The 26,358-nt window shown below is 38.8% G+C and overlaps 1 long non-coding RNA gene across 1 annotated transcript in view; it reads left to right on the top strand.

The window, feature by feature from the left end:
* The window catches only part of LOC117283901, a 143,893-nt gene that overhangs the window by 37,763 nt on the left and 79,772 nt on the right, over positions 1–26,358 (top strand). The gene's annotated exons all lie outside the window — the stretch shown is intronic.

The raw sequence follows: 26,358 nt of genomic DNA on the forward strand, positions 1-26,358 counted from the left end.
TCCATGAGTAAAGGAACCGAGTCCAGAGAAACTAAGGGTGCTGCTCAGATTCACTCTGCAGTAGATGGCAGGGCTAGGATTTGAACACCGGTCTCTCCAGTCCTGATGCCTTTGCTCAGTGCATGAAGGCTAGATTTGGGGCTTAAGCATCTGAACTTTTTGTTTGGAGGGAAACGTTTTCATAGAAAGTGAAGTACAGAAACTAATGTCAGCAATCATAAAGCTTCCTTCCTTTGAGTTCCAGAGACAGAGAAACCAAGGATCCCTTCTAGACCTCGGGCCAGTGAAACCCAGCCCTCTTGAACATGCCTCCTGATCTGAGGGGGTGACCGTGAAGGTGGCGGGAGGTCCACGACAGACGCCGAGAGCAGAGGCCACTGCTTCCGTGATGCGTCAGGATGCATCCTGAGTTTCAGTTGTCACCGCGTTAGCCTGACTTTTCTTCTGTCAGCCAACCAGGAGAGGTTGTAGGCTGTTGGCTTTGCATGCATCCTGGAGCAGAAGTGCTGGCTTCTGCCCTTGGCCCTCTCTCCGTTCTCATTGTGGATGGAATGCAGTGTTCTGGGTAACCCAACTCATGGTCTAGTGAAAAAGTATACGATAATAAATCACAGAAGAAACCTTAGCCAACAAGCCCTTACTTGCTAATTCAGAGAGCACCTTGGACCCTCGTAGAGGGTTGCTGTTGCTGTCAAAAGCCTCAGCATCATTGTGAGACTAATGGCCAGGATTGCTGAGTCCTCCAGAGAATTCTGAGAGATGGGCTGCAAGATAAACCAAAACCCAGAAGGTCAAATCTGGATGGACCGTCTAGGTCGGTGAGTTTCAAACTGTATGATGGAAAGAGGCCATCCAAGAAGTGCTGGGGCTGCGGGTCAGGTATGTTACATGGGATTTCAACACCAATCCCATCGTCAATCTTAGAAGCTTCCCTTTTGTGACGCTAGAGAGAGATTTCTACATCAGATTAGATCTGAATAAAACTTTGACAGCTTCAATAGATGAGCTTAAATAAATCTTTAATCAAACGCTGTTCCATCACCTGACAGTAACGGTACTGGACTCACAGAGAGATTACTATGCCTCATCTAAGGCTTCACCCTGGGTCCGTTAGAAGGTTAAAATTGAAAGCAGGAGCTTCTGATCTTTGGCTTCGGTTCCGTCCCTGCGTGGGACTGCATCTGCCTGCATGGCTTCTCCAGGGCTCCCCTGCTGGGTCCCTCCTCCTTCTGGAATGTTGTTTCTTATCCACGCGGAAGAGGAAAACCGTTCCTGATGTAGAAGGGTTCTTCTGAGGCTGTGGCCATCCCGTCATCTACTCCCCCCACCATCTGGATCTGCCAAACGTGTTGAATCGGTCCTTCCACCGAATTTCTTCAGCTGTCAGGAGGCGGGGAGGGGGGACCTCGGCAGGAGCCTGCCAACAGCGCTTGGGTTTAAATCCATCCTGTAGAGGCAGTAATGCTACGATCAAGGTTTTTGTTCACCGTGACAGTAGGAAAATCTTCATAGCCCTCCATGTAATGACGTATAGCGGTCTTTCTGAAGACTTACAGTAGAAATTCACCCAGAATTAGAGATAAGGGAGAAAGAAATTCATAAACTCGAGCAATTGAGATCATTGTCCCCAGGGGCTAATTACATGTTTAATAAACTTGGGGTAGGTGGAGAGGGAGCTCTGTGTGGCTGAGTGTGGGGGAAAGGTCTGTGGAAACCACGTTAATTTAAATATTTTCACGAAAAAAGGAGTCCAGAAGTGGGTGGCTCGAGGTAATAGAACTGAGGGGAATAGGGGCATACAAGTGCTTGCTGTTTGGTTTGTTTTACTTTGTTTCCACTGATTTTTTGATAAACACATACTTTGGGATGTTGCCAGAAACTATCATTTATTTATCTGACCAGAAATATTTGCTTACCCACCTATACACTCTAATCATTTTTGAGAATGGAAACTGGATTTCCGTGTCCCTCTAATGTCTATCCATTGAATGGCAGGCATCTTTGAGTCACAATCTAAGAATCAGTGATAAAGCAGAAGACAAAAAGAGGTGGGATTTGGTGGTGAGCCCTAAGTGTGCTGAAGTCTGTTCCTGGAATGGTATCTGGTACTCCTGGTAAAACCTTTTCTTCTAAACTCTGCTTGTTTGAATGACATAATCCAGGCCCTTCCTAAATACATTACTCTTTTCCTCTAATTTGTTATAATTTAAAATTTATTTTTTGGACTTTAAGGAAATGAAGTTATTAGAAAATAGGCTTTGGATGAAAACATCTGTTGATGTAGGTGACTTTGAGTAAACAGAATCCACATATAATTTTGAAATAGTTTCACCATGGTTCAATGCACCCTCCTGAGGCCAGAGCTTCAATGTGCTTACTGGGGTAATTTCTGCTACCTCCTTTCCAAGTTTCAGCTTCACAAGGAAGCATTGCAAAATAAAAGGAAGCCTAAAGAAAGGTATCAGCAGGAAATAAAGACAATCAGAGGACCAGGTAAGCCCCAAAGTACTCTTTGGCCATCTCCACTAAACGCTACTCATTCCTTCAGGGAAGTTAAACTGTCTCAAACTAGACCGTGTTGGAACTTTGACGGAGGAAGTCAAACTTGCCTGCAAAACCCTTACCTGGAAAGCACAAGCAACATCACTTCCTCACCTTCTGTTGCCCTTGCTCTCCGCAGCATTATGGAAATAAGGCCAGGGCTGTTGGAGGAAGGTGGGCAAATGTGCCTGTGCTTGCCCACCTGTTCAGAGGTGCACATCCTGTGGCTGCCTGGAAGCCATCTGCCCTGTAGAGAAATGAATGATTTAGGCAGGGCAGGTCAGTGTCTCTTCCCCTGTCTTACAAAAGATTGCATTTCTCAGAATGAGGTGGAAATACCACCAGGACATCTTGTGTTTTTGGCAGGTTGATCAACAGCTTGCGCTTTCGGTTGAATCTTTTTGGATCCAGATTTAAAAAGCAATGATAATGAACACAACTCTGTCTCTTGTGTTTGTTTTGCTTTGTATTCTTTTTCTAACATTTTCTCTCTTTTTAAATTTTTCTAGTATTGGAACAGGGTATCTAACTTTCACTGTGGTGCCTCCCCCCCTGATACACAGAGAACCATAGAAACTGACACTGCAGTTGTAACTAATTAGGTTGCATTTCTCAATGACTGGTGCTTTCTGAGCTCCTAAATTTCTGTATGTTTCCCAGATTCAGGAGGGGGACGTGGATGGAAGAACTCTTACTGATAAGCCAACTTCTAATGCTTTGTCCTGCAAAGAAATTATGACTTTTTCAGTTTGGGTTTCTGGAGCTCCTGTTGGAAACTGACACTGCAGTTGTAACTAATTAGGTTGCATTTCTCAATGACTGGTGCTTTCTGAGCTCCTAAATTTCTGTATGTTTCCCAGATTCAGGAGGGGGACGTGGATGGAAGAACTCTTACTGATAAGCCAACTTCTAATGCTTTGTCCTGCAAAGAAATTATGACTTTTTCAGTTTGGGTTTCTGGAGCTCCTGTTGGTACAACATTAGGGAGAGGAAGTATCTTTCTTCAGAGATATGAAAATCATACCCTCAGGTGTCTCTGAGAACTTGCTGATACTGTGCTGAGAACAAAGAGTATTACCTGTTTGCATGCCCACTTCTTGAATGTAGTTGATCTTTCTTGTTCAGACTTGAGAGAAATCAGGAAAGACACAGCTAAACAAAACAAAACAAAAACAAAACAACGGTGCTCAGAGCAAAGTGTGCTCAAATGAGTCCTACCCTGGGTAGATGATTTTGTGCTCTGCCCCATGGCAAGCCTGCCTCCCTAGCAGTTACATTGGCCTCATACATGGTGGCATTACGGGCATTCATTTCCCCTTCAACAATCTTGTGCCTCCCCTGCCCCGCCCTGGCACTAGTCATTTCCCCAAACTATGAGGAGAAAAAAAGAGAAGAAACTGACCTTTGATGGCAAACATCTTTTCATTTTACTGGGCCGAAATTCTTCAAAGAAAATTGAGATGACATAAAGATAAATGGGTTTTCTCTCTTTTTGACTTTTCCTTTACTTGTAAATTGGGAGATGCTAAAGTGGTGACTTTTACCTTCAAGATCTCCCACCACTGCACAAAGCAAACCCCCACTTAACAGCCATGAAATGTTCATTGTCCTGCACCCATTATGAGGTTGCCGGTGACAAGTGCCATTCACAGGGATGACACTGGAAGCTCTGTGTGGGTGACTGACTTGCCAAAAGTGTGCAACAGAGTCTCGTTCCTTTGTCTCAGTATGTCAGGCAGTAGCTCTGTATTGGCATTCTATGTAATTTAGGTACTTTTTCATATTCCACACTGGTGATTTCTTTCATTCATATAATTCTAAAAAATTGTAAGTCTGTCTCTTCTTTACAAATGAGGAAACCGAGACAGTGGGAAAAAAAATGTAGGGTTTACTTAATAAAGTCCGCTATGATGGACTGGGACAGTGGGGACAAATACTGAGGCAGTGTGGGTCTGCATTTGTGCACCGGGACAGAATGATGTGCTGCTTCTGGGCACATGAGTTTACACATGTGGAGGACTGAGATGGAGGATAGTTGTGTGAGTATTTGCTGTGGCATTTCTTTTTCTTGTTCAACTTGTCTACCTTTTTCTTCCCTCCTGCTTTATATTTACCCAGTTTGTAACAGAAATTAGCATTGCCTTAGTGCCCTGTATAACAACACTCTAGAGTCTATTAATGAGTCCCTGCACTTTGTACGTTTGGCAACATCTACTCAGAAATGATTGAAAACGTTTTGATTCATTATTCACAATTTCATATATTCTTATATAATGGGTGGATTAGAAATGTTTATGGTTTTAAAGTTCCAAAATCTTTGGTTAATGAGTTTCCAAACTCAAAAAGGGATGCTTTCATTATCTTTCACAAATAAGCTCTAAACATGACCAACTGTTTTCCTTTTTATTGACAAACCATTTAAGATTTAAGGGCAGGGGTAAAGGGAAAAAATGAGACTCAAGACCTGTCATGTAGAGGTACAAGATCCCAACAATGAATGTAACTGTACCGTATCCCTAAAATGTACCAATAAACTCAATTAAAGCTGGAAAAAAAAGATATCAAGAATCCTAATAGCTTTTACACTGGAAGTTTAAATGATCAACACGTGAAGTGGAACAAAGGTGTTGATAGTGTGGAAAGACTTGATTGGCATCTCCAGGGTCATATGACTGTCCCTTCCAACCCCATCATTTAACACTGCTCTGTTTCCCTTTCCTATTTGGTTTTGACTGCGGTCAGGCTGATTTCTTACTGTCCTTTCCCTTTCCTGTTAGTCATACTTCACATATCCTACACATGTTGTTTCTTAGACAACAAAACAGTACAGAGCAAATCCCATCTACCTTTGCCAAATCCCACCCACTCAAACAGCATCTGTCCCTAAAGATTCTGCACCTTGGCGTAGTCATTTTCTACATTCCAGGTGCTGTGTGGAGTCTTTATAGACACTGGTTCCATTAATTCTCATAATAGCCCTGTGAGCTGTGCATTGCTGTTGTTGTGTTACTATTCCTTAGATAGAATGCAAGAGATACAAACAATAAAAGGAGAAATGCACAAAAATACACAAGCACACATAAAAATTAAAATGCTTTTCACATCGAAGAACACTATCAGTGGAATGAACAGGCCACCCACAGAGCAACAGAAAGTATTTGGATCCCATAGCACTGATATGGTATTAATATTAATATTAATATTAAAATGTCAATAGTTAACTCATAATACACAAAAAATTTCCAAATAGGAAAAAATACTTAAATAGGCATTTTTTTAAAAAAAAATGTATGATTCACCTATAAATGCATGAACAGATGTACAAAATGACTAATTTTTAAGGGAACAAAAATGAAAACCATCACACTCATTAGGATGACTACTAGCAAAGAAGAGAAAAAGAAAAAGAAGAAGAAGAAGGGTAATCATGACTGGTGATGATACAGAGAGATTGGATCCTTTGTGTACTGTTGGTAGAAATCCATAGTGGTAAAACACAGGATAGCAGCTGCTCCAAAAATTCAAAAGTTGATTTGCCCAGTGATTTGGCATTTCTGAGAATATACACAAAGAATTAAGAGCAGGACCTCAAAAATATTTCTATATCCATGTTTACATTAGCATTATTCACAATAGCTCAAATATATAAACAACCCAGTATGCCCAGACAAACGAATGGAAAAAGCAAAATGTGGTTTCACATTCAATCAGCTATTAGTCCATTATACAGAAGAGAATTCTGTGATTTGCCAAAATGTGAATGAACCTTTGGGACAACATACTGACTGAAATAATGAAGTCTGAGAAGGACAGATAGCGTAGGATGCCATTAATACCTACGGAAATAAAAAATCATAAAGACAAAAAGCATAATAGTGATCCCCAGGGTGAAGGGGAAAGGGATGTGAAGTTATTATTTAGTGGATAGGTTCTATTTGGTGAGGTGAAAAGCATTCTAGAGATGGATGGTGGTCATTGCTACATAACAAACAGTGTCCTTTTTATCATGGGACTGTATACGGAAAACAGTCAAAATAGCACATCTTAGGCTACATGTATGTTACCACACTAAAAACATTGAAAAAGGTTTATTTATTAGACTAATAAAAGATCCAGTTAAGGATATCTCCAGAAAAGGGAATAATAGCCAAAAAAAAGAGAAGATATGGAAGAAAGAGCAAATAATAAAAGATTGAGGAGGTGTTCAGAAGTTTGTTCTGAGTAATAGAACTTCCAGAACAAGAAAGCAAAAACCATCAACTGAAGATTATCAAATTTCCCGTGAAATGAATGTCATGAGCTGCTAGCCACAAAGAGCTCTCTGTGTATTTGAAGTACTATTTATGTTTGTAAGAAGTTACATCATTGCAAGATTTCTAAGCATCAGAGAAGGTATGATTCTGATTACTTCCCAGAAGAGAAAAGAAAGCAGGTGTATGTCAAGGACAGAGATTTGGAGGATACTGGCTTCCTCTTTGTGATAGAAGAAGCTAAAAGAAACTGAAAATTATCCAGAAATTTGAGGACTGTTACAATATACTATTTATACCTGACCGTCATGCAGTTATGTAAGGTGTTGCACAAAGATCTGTGCCATCTCTAAGTGTCCATGTCTTACTTGCCAGAACTTGTGACTCTACTGCCTTCCACAGTGAAAGGAGACTCTGAAGATGGGACTACCCTAAGGTCCTCGAGAGAGTGGGATATCTTGGATTGTGGGGTGGCCCTTTGCATAATTCCATGATCCTCTTTCAAGGCAGAAGAGTTTGAGACATAGAGAAGAATATGTGGTCAGCAGAGAAACAAAGATTTGAGTGACTCCACTGTCAGAAGAAGTAATGAGTCAAGGAATGTAGGTGGCCTTCAGAAGCTGAAAAGGCAAGGAAGTGGATTGTCCGTGAAAGCTTGCGAGAGGTGCAGGGATGTGCACCTGTTTTATCACTCTGCCCTGCAGAACTAGAAGATGATGTATTTGTGGTGTTTGAAGTTTGGGGCAATTTACTATAGAGGCAGTATTCAACTAATATAAAGATATGGTGGAGGGAAGTTACTTAGAGTCCTACAACCATCCAAATATTAACGGATTGTGAAAATAAATACAATGCTAGCTATTGCAACCATTTCCCCAAAGACATTCTATGTTTTTTTTTTCTTACACAGCTACTGGAGGTTGTTGTCTTTCAGAAGGCTTATGTGAACTATGGGAAACAAGAAATTTGCCCAAATGGGTATCTACACAGGAAGGAAATATTAAAGGACAGAGTATGTAATTATATTGTACATCATGCATCAGCTTTGGTATATAGCCTTCCGTAGCCACAAGGCTGTCCTGCTAAATATTGACAAGGCAAATTCATGACAAATTATGCTGGGACCTATTAATGCCATGGAAAAAAGGTGCCTTGACTTTCCAAATAAGTAAGACAATAGAAAAGTTTAAATATAAAAATAAACACGCACACACACACACACAACAAGCAGTAAGCAGGGGATTTACAAATATGGTTGTAAAGATGAGAAAACAGCCAAAGAGCTGACTGTGCTGGTTGGAGGACAGAAGTCAGAAACAGCGTGGTTTTGCCACTTTTTACTCTGTTCCTGTATTTTGTACAAATAGAAATCAGTGGCACAAGCAGAAGCACATTCACATTAGAGATAGAAGCCTTTTGTTCATTGTAGAATCCATTTCATTTTTCTTTGGAACTAGATTTTCCAATGGATTCCTCAGATAACAGTGTTAAATGTTGTTGATGAGTCTCACTGCTTTCCCATTGTAGGTACGCTACCCGGGGTTAGAAATATAATCTGATGGCACTGAATTTTATGTCTTACTCAGCGTTTTATTCCAGAGTCTAGTATAACCCCTGTCACACAGTAGGCAGTGTGTTTGGATAAATGGAATTCTGGCTGAAATACTAATGTATTCCTAATCACTGGCATCATTTTCATGAGCACCATAATATGAAAAAGAATCTAATTTTAAAGATTTCCATGAAAAACTTGTTTCAAATATTCTTGAGGCATGTCAGGACAAGATGCCTATCTCCACTGAGATCCAAACATTGTGTCACCTTCAGAGCTTCACAGTTTACTGATACACACTTTTGATGAAGCCTCTTTTTGGTGAACTAAGGAGGTTTATTCTAATGTGGAATTCCTGGTCAGTCACAATCACATGTGCCACACAGCGAGGTGCCTGGAGTGGATTTCTGTCCAGTCGTTACGCATTCTCACAGCAGTTGCCGAGTTAATGGTTGATTGTGTGAAGCTCTCAGCGATGATTATAATTGTTCGGTCTTTTAGAGTAATTATATGATAGGTTTTAATAATCTGTGCTGCTTTTGTACCCCAGTGATTAGGTTTACTAAATCACTGCCTGCCGTAGCAGAATAATAAACATCCTAGACTTGGATTTGAAGTTGTGTATGCAAACGTCATCCACATAAAAGTGAATTAGCCTATAGGAATGTATAGTCAAACTTGGTGAAGTAATTCCATGGAACACAACTCCAGAACACAGTAGGTTACACCACCGATCGTTTTTCTTTCTCATTCACAGGTTAGCGGGTTTGTGGGAGTCAGGCTCAGCCCAAGTTATGTGGACTTACCTTTAGGAAGGGATGTGTTAAGAAGGGAGCATCTGCTCATTGTCCTTGGACCTGTAGCTACAGCATGTCTTGTGGTGATGACAGAAGCACAAGACCAACCCAAGTCACGCGAGAACATTTCCTCAACCGCTTTATGATTCACCCTCTGAGTTTCCATTAGGCAGAGAACATGGCGCAGCCAACATCAAAAGGGACAGTCAGGGACCAGGTAGAAAAATAAGCTGCTTTAAGAATTATGATTAGAAGGGGTGCGTTATATTAAAAGCAACTGATTTTAAATCAGTATCGGAGGAGCTTGATGAGGGAAGATTTGGGACAGGGGAATCAGAAGATCCAAGAGAGTCCTAAGAAGATATTCCACAAGCCTTGCTGTGGGATCAACAGGTTAGAACATAGGCCAGAGACCGAGACCCCACGCTCATGGACTGCAGGAACTGGGCTGCTAAAGGGAACGCTCCAGAGAGTTCTGGTAGGAGCTGCTGTTTCCATGTAGTCAGCACCTCAGTAAGGCCAGCGCCAGCTACCTGGTGGCAGATAAGCCTGAGGGTGCTGTTCAGCAGGTCAGCAACGGGAAAGCAAAGTGAACACAAAGCAGGAGCTGCAAGCCGGCTCTGAATTTTTTCCATCTCCATATTTTGTTATTACAGCCTTTGAGGGATACGTGTTCTGCATGTTTTTTGCCTCCTAAATTCATTAGTATATTAATTCTCTCCCTCCCTCCCTTCCTCTCCTGTTCATCCTCCTCCTCCTCCTGTCTCTCGCTTGCTGGGCGTTGTCCCCCAAGCCCCAGGTATACTAGGTGAGCACTCTATAGAGCTATGTTTACATCCCCAACTCTATTTTTTTAAAGTCAACTCTATCCTAAGACCTAATAGTGAAAGACACTCCGAACAACATAGTTTTTGGCTTGCATCAAATTAACGTAAAATCTGGCACAGGTGAGGAAGGATGCTGTCCTAACAGGGAAAGGGGAAAATATTTGCCGTCAATTGCTGAGCAATAATCCACATTTTTCTCTGTGAATTTCAACTTTGAAAACTAGGATATTGCTCTTGCCCACTAAACTTTAATTATGAAAATTTCAGAGAATGCTATTTCACTCTAGGTGAATGTAAGAATTAAACACAGATGAAGAAGATATTTACTTAGCCTTGCCTGGTAAATTGTAAGTGCTCAAGAAATGTTGTTTCTTTCTCTATTAAGTGACTGCATCTTATAGGGGAAATAGACCCCAGAAGTAATCTAGGCCTTTCTCTGACCGCTGACCTCAACAACTACCTGACATAAAGAGGCCCCTAGTTGCATCCAAAAGCTAGCGAAATCTGGAAGTCACTGTGCTTCCTAATAATTTCCTGAACACCATCCTGTACAAGTCTCCACGTGAAGCTGTGGGGCACAGGGTGAGGGTCACTGACTTGATAAACTTACCTGATTGTGGCCTCGGGTAGCTGGTGCTAAAGCTAAAGGCAAAAAGCTGGACATGGGTGCTGTAATCAAAGGTAGAAACTAGAGATGACTCTGAAGATGGAATAACTATCGCCGCAGAACAGAATGGAGTGTGGGCCACCTGACTGCACCCTGGCTCTCTAGCTCGAACTTCCCTGAGAGGGCAGGAAGAGAAGGTTAAGAGAGGGCTATTAATGATCTGCAAGGTGGAGGGGGATCAGGCTAGGTTGAGTTCCAATGGCTCCATTTTCTTAGAGACTTTATTAAAGGTGAGTGTGATCATCTGTTGAAAATGAAATTAACTAACACTAGCACAGATACTTACTGGAAGGGATAAACAAGAGTTTTCTGGTGGCATTTAGAACGCTGTCCCCATGTAATATGATTGTTATTGTTCATACTTGGGCAACGATTTTGGATGCAAGTACTAGGTGATACTTATTTCAGGAATACTCATTACTTTCAAAATTATTAATTTTTAATAAATATTCCATATTGATTTCCAACAGGTATCTTGCTTTGCTCAAAAGAAAAAAGTTCAGCATTAACTTTTTTATAGAAATTATGGCGTAGAATCATTTTGCTTCCTCAGAGGAATGAAAATGACCACCTTTTAGATATAATTGCTTCTGCTTAGGAGTGCACTAGTAATTTTCATGGGAATAGTACCAAAGTAAGAATAGAATAGAAATGTGTCCAATTAAAAAAAAATGACAACATATGGCTTCAAAACAGTGAAAGTGCAAGTGTTGTTAGGTGATTTAGAAGTTATGGAAGATGGGAAGGGCAGAATCATCTATGACTTTCTTGGCTGGGATAATCTGCAGATTGTCACCTGCAGGCTTGTATGATCTGCTTAGCATTGCCAATGGTAACAATCACTTCCTGCTCATTTCCACTGTAAATCTTCACAGTGCATGGTCTGATTCGTGGCCAACCTTGAGGCTCTGGGTCAGACTTAATTCGTTTTCATTTTCTGATCCTATAATTCCCAATGACATCGTATTTTTAAGGTACTAATGTAAGTTTGGCACATATATTCACAGTTTTAAAATTTGTTCATGTAAAGAGGAAAAAAAACATAGGAATTCAGTTGCCTTGTTTTTGGACATAATAATTCTAAAACAATTAAACAGTGAACGTGTTTTAAAAACATCTTCAAAACCTTTATACAAAACTCGTGGGCTTTCATGTTAAGATAACATTGGCAAATTAGGAAGATGAAGTGATGCAAATGTCTTAACTAATTGTCAGTCAAGGGCTTAAATACAGGTTACCCATTTTAGCTTTTAAAAAAGTATCTAGGGGAAATTTTTTACTCTTTTGTGACTAGTGTGTGAGTTTGACAGCTCCCGGTCTAGAAGCATAGAAGCTTTGTCAGCTAAAGGGGCTTCAGTTCTGTCTCGGCTGCAAACACCCCAACTTCAATGCAGTGCATGGCAAAAATATAACTTGCTATTCCAGACAAGTTTGCTCTTCCCAGCCCACACATTCTGAGCTGCATCAGCTTTGAAATTCAAATGCCAGATAATTTGGAAATCACTTCTGAGGAGGAAAATATATTATGATGCGTTCTCCCTTCCGTGACTGGATTGATGACAAAGCCTTTGCATATTTACCAGTTATAAAAGGCAGTGAGCAGCAAAGTCCCTCATCTGGAAGATACATGGGTCATCTTAGTCTCTTTGGGATGTAGGTTTATGCTAAGACTTCACAGAGCATCTTTGCTGGGAACATTAAGGCCTGAGAAATTCACTCACTGTCTCTTGAGACCCAGGAGAGAATCATAGCATTTGTCTTATCTTCCTTAATCCTATGATTTGTTGATCCAAAAAATGGCAAGAATACCTTGCACCTTTTTTAGAGGTTTGCAGTAAAGATGAAGTAAAATGACAACTACAATTTCTACCCAGGACTTGGAACACCTTAGGGACTCGTTATATGTTTACATCTTTTGTCCACTTCCCTAGGTACCAGGCTTGCTTTGTTGTTGGAAGATAGCGAATCTGTAAGTAAGAATATGGAAAAGAAGAGAAATTAAACTATTGCTATTGCAAGTAAACAAAATACCTAATTACTCTGCCTGATGAAGTGATCTGTTAACTATATTTTACCTGTCTTTTGAATTAAAAGCTTATTTAAAGTATATATTTTTAATTATTCTGTCTGCTTTGGGTTAATTTACCATATATATTGATATTTTGGGCACATTTCAATTCTTTAAAATATTTTACCTAAAGTCTCTTTCCACATGATTTTATGGTATATATAAAGCTTATAGGATCAAGAGTGTTTTGAAATCTTTGAAATATAAGCATCTTTCTTTCTAGGGCGTGCAAATTAGAAAACTAGCTATCTCCCCTAAAATCTCTATATCAAATCTTGAATTTATTAGTTCAGTTTAATTTTAAGGTTTTTTCTTTTGTTTTTGCAGGGGGAGTGATTTTTTAAGGGGGAAAACTGCTTTAGGGGAAGACTTTTCTATGAAATGTTCACTCCCTCTCTTGGATATCTAAACCCCTTACAAAAAGGCCAAGACTTGTGAGACAAAATACAGTACCACTGAGAGCATATCAGCTGATCTAGGGGGAGGCATGAAATCATCAAGCAGATGTCAAGTACTTCAGGTAATAAAAAACAGTGAAATAGGAAATATTTTGACCGGCATCATAGCATGCCAGGAGTGTTGTCAGCCTTCAGGAGTGTTTTGTCCCACTGTCCCTATCCCTCCGCGGCATCCCATTTATGTTTCCCTGCTTGTCTCGTGGTGCCTTTATGATTCGTCCTCACCCCACGCAAACCGAGCAACTTCAGGAAAGACAAGTGCTTTCATTCTCTATCCTTTAATGGTCTGCAGTAATTGAGTCTTCGATCAATTTTAAGACAAGAAGCGGGTGGGGCAAAACTTTGTACAAAGTGGTGGGAAAACTTTGTGTGATTTCCCAATTCAAAGCAGATCGAACCAAATTCTTTCAACTGTAGAGGCAACCTTGTTCTAATTTTAGGACATCATTGATCTCGAAGAATGTTTACCATACTTGCTTTACTCCTGCTGATATCTACTCCGGTGACTTCTCCCCTTCTGCCCTTCTCAGATTTCATGAATGCTGCTATCTTACTTTCTTAAAGAGGTCTACCTCGGCTACCCGATTTAATACATTACTCCCTACCTCATCCCTAACTCTCATTCCCTATTACCTGTTCTCTATTTTCTTTCTCAAAAAAATCCTTTCACTCTCCAAAGTCCTATGCCATCTAAAATGTGTGTTCCCCTGAGGTAGAACTGGGGTCTTGTTTTGTTCACTGATTTTTTTCCCAACTGCCTTTAACAGTGCCAGCACATGGTAAGATTTCAACAAACATGTATTATACATAGGAGCAGAAGGTGTTCACTCAAGGAGTCAGCTCTAGGTCTTACGTTCTAAGGCAGCAGCTATAATTTCAGCATTTAACATAGAATCTGTGGCTCAATTACTCCAACATAAACTCACCCATGTCGCAGCACTCTCACAAGTTTTGCTACCGTTCTCAGGAGCCTCCTTCTGCTTTCATTTTTTGTTTTGAGCTCCTCTCATTGTGCTGCATTCTCTCAGCTGCCTTTTTCATTGTTTCACCTATGTTCACAGTTTCTTGTGCTTAACCTTGCTACATCTTGTGCCATTAGCTCTCTCCAGGGGAGTAACGTTTATGAATGGGGCACTAAATTCAGAGTGCTTAGATTAAAAAATCTTGATTCTGTTTTCTAACAAAATGTTAGTAACTAGTTGCTAGAAACTAGCAACTCAGTACTCGCATTGAATCTTCTCTGTAGGGCTGTTGTATGAATGAATAAGAACTTATGTGAAGTGCTTATGGCAGTGCTTGATGTATAGTACACTCCAAAGAGTAAAATGAAAATTATTTTACTTTGGGTCCAAGTGGACTATAAATTTCTTTAGTATAAGGACCATCAGGCTTCCCATTTATTCTGTGTCTCCCGTGGGTCATAAGAGCAGCGACATACAGTATTTACTCAATGATTTTTCGATTTCTCGGTGCACTGTCTTGTCTGTATTAACTACAGTGAAGACAAATGCTCTCAGTCCCCACAGACATCTACAACAGTATAAAACAGAAATGACTTTCATACACTATGATAATATTAGTTCTTAGGACAGTAGTCATCTTGTATCTGCTATTTCACTTTTTGCAGTTTCAGTTACCTGTGGTAAAACCCACCTGACATTATTAAAAGAGAAACTCCAGAAATGAGCAATTTGTAGGAGCTATATTGTACACCATTCTGAATTGCAAAGTGAAATCTTGTACCGTCATGTCCTGCTCTACCCCGCTCTACCCAAGATATGAACCATCCCTCTGGTCAGCAAACTCACATTGTATATGCTACTTGCCCATTACGTTAGTCCCTTAATAACCACTTCAGTTATTAGACTGACTGATGGTCTTGTAGGTGCTTGTGTTTTTGTTTTATTTAATAACGGTCCCAAAGAGCAAAAATTGGAAATGCTGCATATAAGTCATAAAGTGCTTCTTTTAAGAGAAAAGGGGAGAGTTCTTGACTCCTTGGGGAAATTTTAAAAATTGTATGCTGAAGTTATGAACATCTGTGGTAAGGATGAATTTTTTCTACCTGTGAAATTGTGAAGAAAGAAAATAAATCCATGATACACAGACACATACATATATGTAATTTGTTGCTGTTCAGGGTTTAATCATCTTCTAGGGGTCACAGGCTGGAGCTCTTCAGACCTATTCTCTGTGGATAAGGGAAATTACTGTTTGCTCATATTTCTCTGAAAAAGACTAAATATGCTTCATAGTGCTGGTTCTTAGCACCATTAGCTTCTTGTTTCTCTGCTTTAAACCACAGATCTTTGAACTTTGTCCATCTGAATCTTACTTCCAGTACCCCAACCAGCTGCATTAAGGGATTTATTACCTGGCCTAACTGTCTTCTCTCTAGGCAACTTGATGATATTTATGACTCACCCACCAAATTTCTATTCCAATATTACATTAGCATAAAAAAGAGGTAAAAGCTGTCTCAAAACTTTAGCTGTTGGGTGCAGATTGGAGATTTCTTCACTTAAGACTTTGCAGAAGGGTTCACCAGACATCCATACTCTGTTTCTCAGCAGCTTCTCCTGTTTCTCACCAAATGATGATGCCAAAACTTCAGTAAATCTTTCTAATGGCTTGTGCTTAGACGTTCCCCCAAAGCCTCATGCAGTTATAGGTGGGGCTTTTTCAGAGGTGGGTGGATCTACCGTGTGTGATAGATTCATGGGGCTGCTAGGCTCTTTTTTCAGAGGTGGGTGGATCTACCGTGTGTGATAGATTCATGGTGCAGTGCTAGGCTCAAGGGCACCAGGATTAAAGGTGTGAGTGCTACCTGCCCTAAGAAGCCTGGATGAGATAAAAGGGGCAGAAAGACACCTCTAAAGTCTCTTGTTGCTTTTGCTAAGTTCCGCCCCTCCAGGAACTATTTCCCCTTTGCTCTGTGCCACCCTGCCTTGGAGCCAGCCGATCCTGGACTGAAACCTCCACGAACTCTAAGTTCAGTAAACCTTTCCCCCTTTAACTTCGCGTGTCCTGTGTGTTGCCTCAGCAAAGAGAGAAAAAGTAGCTCACACAACCTTGAAGGAGCACTTTCTCAGTCCACGCATTCATTTTCTATCTTCCCTCTCCACTTGAAACATCTGTTTCATCCAGTGAACTGGACATTGTTTCTCATAAGCAGGAAGCAAGTCTGGTTTTATCCCTCACAAAGTGTAGCACTTTGTGTTTAGTGCGGAGCATGCCAGGGACAGTCAGGAACCCTTTTACAGTGTGATTGACTAGAATTCTGGTCAGTGTGAAAAAGAACCATCTTCCTCCTGGCATTGGGTTCTAGACAATAACTTTATGCTCTGGCTAACAGTGGAAAGGCAGAACAAAATTTAGTTTAATTCTGATGCTTTTCTAGAACTCATGACAAGATATCTTATTTTTTGTTTTAAATTGTCTGTTCTTGTTTTCCATTTCTTGTAGCTCTGTACTTTCTGTAAGCTTCTCCCTTCCTCACTCATTTGTCATAAACCACTGCAGTGAATCTAGGGCTTCACTCATACTGTGTACCTTTTGGGATCTGATGGCTTTGGAGGATCAGGGTGGGGGTTTGAAGGGAGAGCAGGGGAAGGGGGAAATAAGAATCAAGATAAATCATGTAAAGGTACAAGTTCCCAATGATGAATGTCATTGCATTGTATACCTAAAATGCACCAATAAACTTAATAAAAAAATAAATGATAAGCCAAGGATGAAAAGAAAAAAAAGCCATTGTCAGAGAATTGTTTTAAATGCTTCTCCAGGTGTCCCGGAAATATGCCGTCTCCTCACATCTTACCTTGGCAAGAGCTTCAGATTTTCCTTTTTTCAAAAGACTTAAGTAATGGTTAAAAGTGTGCTTTATTTTATTTGAGAGCCTCACAGCTGGGGTCGGCAATTACACTCTAAAGATGTCCATATTTATGTTCACCGACCAATTGGTTAATTTTGCCCTGTTTATTTAAAAATAAAACAAACGAAAGGAAGATGATTAAGTGAAAGCCTCCTGAGAAGATAAGACTCTTCATTCTCCACACTGTTTATATAAAATGGAACATTTTTGTTCACTATGGTGAAAATGGTTTTATTTAAATTAAAATGTGTAACTTTCATAATTCATGTAAGGATGCAATGCATTCACTAAACTGTTGGCATTAGAATGGAGACACTTCAGCAATATCTAATTATCGTTATTTGTTTAAAAACACAATTGTTTTGTTATCTCTGTACCTGTTTCTCACCTAATTAAACATACCGAGGAACACATCTTTTATACTGCATCAGTGCCCCCCTCTAAAACTGTGCAGCACAAGCAGCCTTCTGTGCCTCAGTGACTTTGTATGGTGCTTAGGAATTGTTAATGCTCCTTTTACTTATTCCACTCCACTTCATCTTGGCAACATGGATGGTAACATCTAGATCCGAAGAAAGTCAAACAAGCATTTCCCATCTCACTATAGCATAGATTTGTGGGTTTCATTCATGGCAGGTAGGCCACGAAGTGGAAGAGAGAAACCTGGATCAATCCTATCAGTTATGTCTTCAGATTGAGATAGGACCCAGACCAAACTGCATGCATTGGAAGGAGGTGTGGCTCAAATGATGAAGGGGGGCGTCTGAGGGCAGAGCAGCAATCCACAAATGACACTTCACTAGCGGCCAAGTCCCCTAAAAATAAGTACACCTAAGAGTTACTGAATCATTCTGGCTGGAAAAGGGAAATCAGAGATGCTCATGCAGATAATAAGGTATCGACCCCCCTGGGAGGCTTCAATCATTGATACAGAAAACCAATCCTGGATGTCATAAGTACATAGGAAGTGGCTGATCACAAGAATGAGACAAGCTAAACCCAAAGGGGTATGCAAGGAATAGAGCTTGGATGAGATAGTTCTACACCTGTTAGATGAATTATTTTATGATCTCCCTGCTCTGGAGAAGCAGACTGATCTCATCACTAACCAGAACAGGAGTCGAAATGACAACACCAGCACAGACAGGACTCGTGCAGGGGCAGAGATAAGGGACCGAGTTTCCGCTGTGGCCGCTTGCTCAGGGGCAAATGAATTAAAGCAGAAGAAGAAATAAATGGATGGTGCTGGAGCTCAGCTCCTCTTTGGGTACCAATATTTTTTATTTTGTTTTGTTTTTGTTATTTTTTTTCCTAATGTAGTTACCTTCCTGGTTTGAGCCAAGGAAAGGAGAATTATTCCTTAATGCTCTTTCAAATTCAAGATTGTAGGTGCTGATTATGTCCTCTTTATAGTTTTCCTCCATTCCATTCTTTGAAGAAGTAAGAGCTTTATTAGATCTTCCTCTTCTTTCTGGGATTTTCCTAGGACCATTCATTCCCGATCCTTTGTAGCACCAAATACCGTCCATTTTGTCAGACTCTTGTTGTATCATTTTGTGTGATTGCCTCACAACCTTGTGACAGTTACAGCATTTAGAGCAGGAAGCTAGACATTCTTGGGGCTGAAGATAAAATGAGATCTCCTATCTGTGAAGGAGAATGAGGGGAAGAAAAGACCTGGGGCTTTGAGAAATACAAGAAGTTCTCCAGATGTGAGATGACTCTCACTTTCGAGAGTGTACTTTGTACAGAAGTGATGGGGTGCTGTGACTGCAAGATTGCTGAACAGCGTACTGCTCTCCTTCATTGCCTATAGACAAGAACTACCTTGAAGACTTTTTCCCAAAAAAAACCTCATTTACTAGAACGTATTGTTGGAAATCTGTAAGACTTACGAAAAGCATGAATGATAGGTGTTATCTATACTTAGTTCACAGCTCTGTAGAGCCTGCTGTTTCTTTGTGAAATGTTTGAAGCACCTTTATTATTAAGCCTTTTTCATCTTACCTCCTACATCTCACCTACTAAGAGCACATCCAACAGACACCAGCACTGATGCACTTCTATTCTCCAGAACACATTTCTGTTTTCCCTTGTGAAGTTTTGGCTTCACCTTATTTCTTCTATCACAAATGTTCTCCTTCATTTGTCTTTCAGAAAAGTGCCAACTTTTAAAATTCCTATTTTTGATATGGTGTGTGTGTGTGTGTGTGTGTGTGTGTGTGTGTGTGAGAGAGAGAGAGAAAGAGAGAAAAAAGAAGAAGAGACAAAGAACAGAGCCAGTGACAGAGACTTTTTAAATTACAGAAATTAAAATCTTTCTCACATAATATTATGGATATAATATAACACAATAAATAATAAGCCTTTATTTGTCACTGTCCTAGATGTTTGCTTACTGGTGAACATAGAAAAGTTTTCTTGTTGACTAGACTTAAAAGTTATCATGGTTGTATTCTTTATTTTTGTACCTTTTTTTGACTATCATCAGATAAAATTCTGAAGGTATAACTGTTCCTTGGTATGTGCAATTTTAAGGATCCTATCACCCATAGCAAAATCACTACCCTCTGGATATACACTTGATCTCTTTATGCTTATTTATTCTCCCACCTGGTGGTAGGAGATGTCCATTTCAATACTGCAGATGTTCCGTATTTGGGGTCATTGCTAATATCGGAGTTGAAATTAATCAGAAGTGGTTTCTCTTGATCATAAAATAATCTGAATTATTGATCTTAAAAAATTTCAACTACTTTTACTTTTCTTTATATTTTTGTTGCATTTTATTTGTATTTTCATCTGAAAAGATTAAACTACTTTTCTTTATATTTTTGTTGCATTTTATTGCATTTTATTCTGCTGAGCACATAGGTATATGTTTCATTTTAACCTGATAATTGTTCTTAAAAGTATCTTCAAAATTTCTCCCATACCATTAAACTATATTTTTATTATTGTAAGGGCTGTATAATATTGGCCATATCCAAGTGTGCCTAAACACACACGAACTATGCCATCATATATAATTGTACAAATGATCATATGTAAGTACATTTACAATCATATGTAACTATATATATATTTTTTAAACATTTTGGTGTAGCCTAGTTGGGATAGAAAGAAATGTACTCTTTCCAGTGTACAGATTGATGTGGTATTGTAGGTATCCACCTGGACAGCCTTCACCATCACCAAGGTAATGAAATTTATCAATGAAGTCTCAACCTTCCACTTTCGTCTCTGTAGTTCCTCAGTCTTCTGTTTCCCAGGTAATTAAAAAATACTCACACATTTTATCTCTACATGGAATATTACTTTCTGTTTTCCAAAGTTTTATATGGGAGTAACCAGATAGTATTCACCCTTCTATCTGATACTTTTCAATTAGAATAATCACTTGATATTGTATGAATTGCTTATATCAGTAGTTTATTACTTCTAGTGTGCAATATTATTCTGTGATGTGGATATGTCACAACTTCTCAAAAATCTTCACTTTTTCTTCCCACTCTTTGTTTTGGTGCCAGGGATAAAAGTCAGGACCTTGCACTTATAAGGCAGGAGACAGCACCACTGAGCTAAATCCCTGCCTAAAGTCTGCACTTTTAAATGAGCACTTTTCTGGTTTTTGTCAATTATCTGTAAAGCCATGATGACAGTTAATGACCACTTGTGTGTGTGTGTGTGTGTGTGTGTGTGTGTGTGTGTGAGTGTGTGTGTGTGGATATGCACTTTTTTCTTTCTCTTGGTTAGATATATAGCAGTGGAATGGCTAAATCATAATATTGTTAGTGACTGTTTACCTTTTGAAAGAACTTCCTTTTTTTTCCCAAAGGGCTTATGTTATTCCACATTCCCTCCAGCAGTGTGTAAGTTCTGTTTCATTTTGGCACCCAGCAGGGCTGTAATCAGTCTATATGTCTTACCACTCTAATAGGCATGGACTGGTGACTTGCTTTTAGGTGTAGATATAATGTGGATTTACCTGATGACTAATAATGTTTGATATTCTTCCACAAGCTTGTCTGACATCCATATATCTTCCATTGTGAAGTTTCTATTTTACCCAGTTTTAAAACTGCATTTTTTATTGGCCTTTGACTGTTCTCATATACTTAGATAAATTTCCTTTATCAGGCATATTCATTGCAAATATTTCCTCCATGATTCTGGTTTTTTTTCATTATTTTAATAATATCTTTGAAGATGAGAATTTTTAATTTTGATGATGTCCAATTTGCTCTTTTCTGGTTGGTGTTTTTGATTCTGCATCTAAGAAATGTTAGGCTATAGTTAACAATTTTTTCCCACAGAAGTTTTAAAGTTTCAGGTTTTATATTTACATCTATGGTGTATTTTGTGTTGTTTGAGGCATGACTCAAAAATTTATTATTTTCTGTTGCATATGGACATCCATTACCATTTGTTGAAAAGATTAACCTTTCGATTAAGTCTAAAGATTAAGACTACATTTGCGTCCTCATCACTTGTCTCTGTATAAGTGATTTGTTTCCAGCTCTCTCTTCTATTCAGTTAGGATATTTATCGTTAAACAAAAAGTGACTATTTGATTAAGACTATTAATCTTGGAATAAGGTAGAGTTAACGCTTCCTTTTTTCTCCCTTTTTGTGGAAACCATCTCACCTGCTTTAAAATGTAGCCAAACACATACCAAATTGTATGTTGTTAACCTCGTGATGCTAACAAAAGTGAGTAGTTATCGTGTAGCTGCAGGTTGTTTCTGGAAGTTCAGAAAAAGTGGAAATTTATTTTGCTATTTTGTTATTGTTCATTTAATTATTACAAAATAAAATATTCATTCTCCAAAGTGAAGACTTTTAATTTAAGAGCATAGCTCAGAAGGAAATGATCCATCTGTGTCCTCCTTTTTTCATTGTAATTTCACTGTAATCACCCTGGGGGGATGTTTGGGGGATTTCTAATGAATTTTCTATAAAGCTTTAAAGAAGAGGAAAGCAAGAGCAAAATAAATTGTTAATTTGAAAGAATAAGCTTCTAGAATCTTGTGTCTTAGATGCCGCGTGGTTGCTTAAACATAGATATTTATAGCTGCAGATGGAAATGTGGTTTGTGCTGTTGAGGTGCACCCTGTTCCGATCAATATGACGTACGACGATGCTAATTACAATTGAGATGAGAATTCATAAGGATAGAGCCATGTCTCAGAAAGCCAACAACTTTGAAAAAGCAATTGGAAAATAGCAAATGCTATCATTGCACAAAGTTGGGAAAGGCACACATTTATTCTGGAAACAATATCAAGTTCCTTTCAAATCTAGTTGACAAGTTTTGAAAAAGACTGTGTCGACTCAATGGGGAAAAGCAAAGTCTTCATGTGCATACGAATCCCTGTGGAGCTCCACATGAGCTGGCCGGCTCTACGCCTCCTGTTGCTGATAAAATATTTTTCCTAGTTTCTTGCTGTTCAAGTTTCCATGCATTTCCCTGACTATTCATTGAGGACAGATTCCTTACTAAAATGCATGTGTATGTGTGTGTGTGTGTGTGTGTGTGCGCGCGTGCACGCACGTGTGTGCCTGCGTTTCTGGTGATTGAACTCAGGTGTTTGTTCATGCTAGACAACTGTACTGTCCCTAAGCTATATCCCCAGCCTCTATGGAATACATACGTTTTATTAAACAACTGCACATACATGTTTAGAATAAAATGAGGAGACATGAAAAGGAGGAACATTTTGTGCCAGGTACTATGCTAAATGTTTTGTTTTAATTTTCCGATCGAATCTTTGGAACAAGATAACCAAGTTGATGTCTAATTTGCAGATTGTGGAACTGAAACTGAGGTAGGTTCAGAAATGCAGGAAATTATTAGCTGTAGATTTAGTCTCATAATTTTGAGATTTCTGACCATACATTTTACTGATATATTGGTTCTTATAAAATAACTGAGGGGCATATTATAAGGTGGCTGTTCTTCAGAAGTGTTTTCAGACTGTCAACTTGGTAATTTCATCCATGCTCATATGAAGAAATAGAAAAGATTCTTGAGAAACAGGATCAGAGATTTACTTTAAAAGATATTTGGTATACTGAAAGAATATTTTAACTCAAGCTCACAGGTGCTAAAATATTTGGAACCAGTAAAAAATTTAGAGAAAGAGTCTTTACTTTCTTAAGAAATAAGCCCTTTTGAAGAAGTTCCTCAATTCATTTAGTTGCACCAATTGCTATTGCAAGGTCTTTGACTCCTTAAGCCAAAACAGGGAGAGAAGGAGAAGGTGACAGAGAGCACACACACACATTAAAAGGAGAGCTCGCTGCAGAAATAATCCAGTACTCTTTAGAACTGCAAAGCCTTTCAGAGTTTCTTACATGTAAGAAATTGGGTATCATAAGCTAAACTGGTTTTAACTTCCTTCAGTACTAGTTTTGGATATGAAGTTTTCTAGGGAAAATTTCGCCATGATTCCTGCAATATCCTGCAAATGATTTTGACATGCAGAAGTTAATTGCTTTTTAAAGGGCAAAGGGGAGAGGGAAGAGAGAAAGAATTCCTTGTAGCATCCATTGTGCTAGAGATTTTCACATGTAAAATCCATTTGTTTTTCATAATACCTCTGAAGTAAGAATGCCCTTATTTAAAAGATGGAGACATGAATCAAAGCATAGATGGCGCATTGTCATGCACTGCCTAACGCCTAATGCCGTGAGGAGTGTTATTTCATATATTTTGCCTTAGGTGTTTTGTCATGTCAGGTGGCCAACGGGAACGACAGGCTCTAGTGCTCCATTTGGGCCACACATGGAAGGCCATCTATTATTTTTTTTTTCTGAATTACTTTAGAAGTTAATACCTTTCACAAAATGGTTTTGTTTGACTTTAAATGTTCGCATTATTTGCATCTGGCATACTGTAGGGTTTCCTCATTATTCATTTGATGTCTATAAATGTGTAATGTATGTATTCTCGCTTCTCTTGATAATTCTTCCTAAAATCTATTAATTTTATGGACATTTTCAAAAAAGCAGATATTTGCTTTGTGGACCCCCCGCCTTTGGTTATCCATTTCCTATGCATTGGGCGGTGTTGTCATCTTTAATAATTTTCCTTTTATTTTGAATATAGGTTATTCCTTTTGAAGTTTCCTAAACTGGAAGCTTGGATCAGTGACTTGAAATATTTCTTCTTTTCAGTTCAGTGCTATATACATCTATTTAATCATTTTTTAAATAGTATCCCACAGATATGCATATTTTGTATTTTCATTTAATTCAAACTCTTTTATAATTTTAAGTGCAGCTTTCTCCTTGATCTATGGATTCTATCTGTGTTTTTAATTTGCTAAAGATCTGGAAATATTCCAAATGTATTTTTATTTTTAATTTTCATTTTACATCTAAAGTCTTCATAGAACATTTTTTACAATTTAAATCTTCTTAAATTTATAAAAATTGGTTAAAAATCCAGAATATAGTCTAAGGTAGTAAATCTTCCATTAAAGGAAAATTTCAGAGGAGAATTTTAGAAATGTCAGTTGGGATGGGTTGTTGACTGCGTGACTCAGGTTGTCTACATTGTTAATTTGTCTTCTGCTCTTATTATCCGATTACCAAAAGACTAATGTGGAAATATCCAGCTTCAATTGCTGAATTTTATATTTCACTTTCGTTATGTCAGTTATTATTTCACATACCTTGAACGTTTTTTATGTGCATATGCATTTAAGGTCCTTATTTCTTCTTCTTTAATTGATTTCTGATTATTATCTAGTTGCCCTCCTTATTCTTTGTTTTGAAGTGTGCTTTGTCCTTTACTGCTATAGTTACTCTAGCTCTCCTTTAATTACTGGTATCGCTTTCCATATCTATGTCTTTCTATATGTGTGACATACCTACTTAGCTACTTAGCGTATAATTGCCTCTTGCATTTTTATCCAATCTTACAAGTTGTACCTTTCAATGGGAATAGACTTTTAATTTGATAAAATTATTATATGGTTGGATACTTGACTCTAAGTATCTTATTTCTTTTATTATTAATTTATTATTACCATGTATTCTCCCCTTCTAGGGTTTTTTTCTATGATTCCATTTTATTTTAATTATAAGCTTGTTATAACCCACTATATGTTGTTTTAAAATGCAGCCATAAGTTATTTATACTTTATACATTTGTGGATTTCTAGTGATATCTGTAAATTTTCAGGCTCTTTTCTATTTTTTCATACATTCTTCTTTCTGTGGGCTATAAAGTCCGAAAGATTTTGTTTTGTTTTAAATGTGAAATTTCTTTTAAAAGTTAAAAGTGAGAAAATATCTGTCTTAATTCAATACCATAGACTAGCTGCTGTAATTCCGTACTGTAGACGAGTTGGCTTAAAGAGCAGAGGCCTGTTTTTCAGAAGTTGGAAAGTCCCAGGTTGAAGTGCTGGCAATTTCCTTTCCTGCAGGACCTTACCGCAAGCTTGCAGAGGCATCTGTATCATGAGGAAGCAGGATTCTGTGAAAAAGTAGAAGGTGTGGTGCCATGGGGACTTTTTACCTTAGGGAGTTTCCAGGAGTGTAATAGAAAATGTTTATGAAAATGATCAGAAATATCTGCATGTATATGATGGGAAAATGCACCAAAAAATAAGGGATAAGAATCATGGAGTGGATTGTTAATCATAAGGACCAGTGTTCTGGAAAGTGACTCGGAATGACAGCAATGAGGCCTGGGACACAAAGAGGCTTTTCTGAGGTCCCTAAATGGGCCAACAGAGGTATAAGTGGTCTGAAAAGACCAGTCATGTGAGAAGCCTGCAGCTTTTACTAAGTATTTAAATTGCAAGATGTGGAGAAGCCTTTATGATGCTGTTTAAGATTAATCCTTTCTCAGTGATCTGAGATAATCAGCTGGCCTCTTGCAATGGAATCTGGGTTGAAGCGGCTGTGAAGTACATTTGTTTTCCTTGCATGAATTAAGTATAATAGAGTAGCTTGGAGGGTGACTGTGCTTAAGTAGAACTCATTTTGTATAGCCCAGGGGTGCACTTGGCCATTTTCTCCAATTTGTAGCCCTCAGTGGTATACTGGTAGACCCCTGGTTGCTGGATGCCTTAAAGCCTCAGGTTGGCACTTACTCAGTTATATTTTGTGAGGGCCTCTGAGCTGGTATAACTTCTCTTTTGTAGCTGGCATGCTGGTGAGGTGCATACAAAATCTGATTAAATATATTAGTTCCAAGGCAAATTTGTGAAATCAGTAAACCACCAGGGAAGGGAAGCACCCACAGCTCCCTCACAGCGTTACAGAGAGACACAGTTTTCTAAAGGAGAAATTATTGACAAAGTGAAATGT

Source organism: Fukomys damarensis, unplaced genomic scaffold, assembly GCF_012274545.1.
Source record: "Fukomys damarensis isolate Sample0158 unplaced genomic scaffold, DMR_v1.0_HiC HiC_scaffold_32, whole genome shotgun sequence".
NCBI classification, from domain to species: Eukaryota; Metazoa; Chordata; class Mammalia; order Rodentia; family Bathyergidae; genus Fukomys; species Fukomys damarensis.